General features: G+C 41.8%; 1 protein-coding gene across 1 annotated transcript in view; it reads left to right on the top strand.

The window, feature by feature from the left end:
* Positions 1-2,222, top strand: part of LAMB4 (laminin subunit beta 4) — a 51,983-nt gene that overhangs the window by 2,670 nt on the left and 47,091 nt on the right. The window lies entirely within an intron of this gene.

The following is a 2,222-nucleotide window of genomic DNA, read 5'->3' as shown; positions in this document are numbered from 1 at the left end:
TGAAGGGGTGACGAGCGGCGGCCGCAGTGTCTGTGAGGGCGGCCGTGAGGGACGCGGGCAGCGGCGCCCTCGGCCAATGAGGAGGATCCACGCTCCAGGAACCGCCAGGAGGCGAAGGCAGTTCCGGCCGCCCGCGGCCCCGCCCGGGACCGCCTGCGGCCCCGCCCGCGTCCCGTGGCCTCGGCGCTCCCCGGCCCGGAGGTGCCGGGTGCGGGCCCGGAGGTGCTCTGGGCCGGTTCGGAGGTGCCGGGTGCCGGCCCGCAGGCGGGAGGGAGCGGGGCCGCAGTGCGGTTCTGCAGGTGGTCACTGCTGCGGGGTTTACTAAAGGCTGCCATTTGCTTCGTCTGTCCAGCTTCTGTCAATAAAAATAAGCTGTTGATGAGCGACTTGGTCTCTCTAATCTTTAATATCAGTTTTCCAGCTCAACCCGACTTCTGGTCTTCTGAGAGATCCTTTTTTAAATTATCCAGTGATTTCTTGTCATAGGGCCTCAGAAGAACAGTCCTGCTCACTGGAAGGAGGACGATGTTAAAACTACTGAGGCAACCTGAAGCAGTCCCATTGCCCACTGTGTGAACAGAATGGCTTTGTTCTACTGAGTTGCCACTGTCTTCATACATAATTATTTGCCACTACAATTTTTTTTAAAGATAAATTAATCCTAATTCTTATATTGGATATTTCTGTGACTTAGCTAACATTTAAGATGCAATTATATATTACATAGATACAGCTGCAATGCATACATACATATATATATATATATATATATATCAGCAAATACAGTTGTTTCATGAAGCTCATGAGGAGCTCACAAGTCAGCTGAGGTAAGAAGTGTGTTGTGTTACAGCAAAGCACTGTGAAAGCTGTGGTTGAAAAATGTTACAGTGTAATCTTCCCGGGGTTTTTGTCCTTTTCCTAAGAGTTTAAATTGTTTGGTGCAGACAGGTAACCGACTCGAAGTTGTCTTTCATTCAGCAGAGATTTGCTGTATGCTGTTGATAGATTGTATGGTATCTGTGGGGAGGAAAAGAGCATCGCTCACTGAATTGAATTCCTGTCCAGATTACAAATGTCAGGTTGTAATAAAGCCTGATCTTTCACTGCTTGGCTGTTTTTAGTAATTAGATCATGATTACAAAACAGAAATATTTTGATAATTTATCAAGTTACATAAAAGCACTAATCCTTCTCCATAATGTTCTTGAATTGTCTAAATATAGCACAAGGTTATGAGGAGACAGAGACACACTAGCATATGTTGTGACCTTCAGTATTTCTTTTATTTTAATGTTCTGTTTTCTGTTCTTTGAAACACAGTTTTCCTGAAAAAAAAAACAACAAACATGACCATTAATAAGCAGGTTTCCAAAAATTTATTTGAAGCTGTATTCACAAATATGCTATATTTTACTCCTTTGCTACAAGCTTGCTCAGTCCCAGCATAAAACTTATTCTTGAAAAATATCACTAGTCTTAAAAGCGTTATTTTAGGAGCTATTTGGCCTTCTGCAGGGTTAGCTGGTTGAGAATGGTGTTAGCTGGCATAGTAAAGGGACAAGAACCATTTACCTTGATAGAGAAAGACATTGCTATTTGTTAACTGCATTAAAGACACTAAAGTCCTTCTCAGGGTATGGGAGAGGTCTGGATAAACCATATGTGAGGTGATGGTGATAGTAGGATATTCATAAATAGTATGACATAGTCTTACTAGTATTTTATCCAAAAAAATTCAAGTTGTTGTGACACTTGTGGTGTTAGAATTATATACTAGTAGTATGCATATAAGTTCAGCAGAAATCAGCATATTTCCCCCAAGTTATTGTAAACTCTGTGTAGTATGCGTGTTTGTTTAGGCTCTGTAAGTGTTGTAGACAGGCAGGATTATAAAAGAAAGGCCTTATGAAATCAGGTCTCACTCTGCTAAAATTGCCAAAGCTGACCTGTAATTTCTTCTAAGTGCAGCTAACAAGCAATATGCAAGTGCCCATGTGAAGCTATATTGAGAATGAGAAGTTCTTTTAACACAACAATCTATTCTGATGGTGAAAAACAAATGCATTTGTGTGAATTTGTCCCATGGGAACCCAAAAAGGAAAAATGTAAACATATCTAGAAAGATAAAATTTGATAGACATGTACAATAGCCCTTACCAACCAATCAACTGAATTTCACTGTATTTCACTGACCAATTGGGTTGAACACAGTGTCTTCTGAT

Source organism: Passer domesticus, chromosome 5 (assembly GCF_036417665.1).
Source record: "Passer domesticus isolate bPasDom1 chromosome 5, bPasDom1.hap1, whole genome shotgun sequence".
In the NCBI taxonomy this organism is placed as follows: Eukaryota; Metazoa; Chordata; class Aves; order Passeriformes; family Passeridae; genus Passer; species Passer domesticus.
This window is presented reverse-complemented; position numbering and strand designations above follow the sequence as displayed.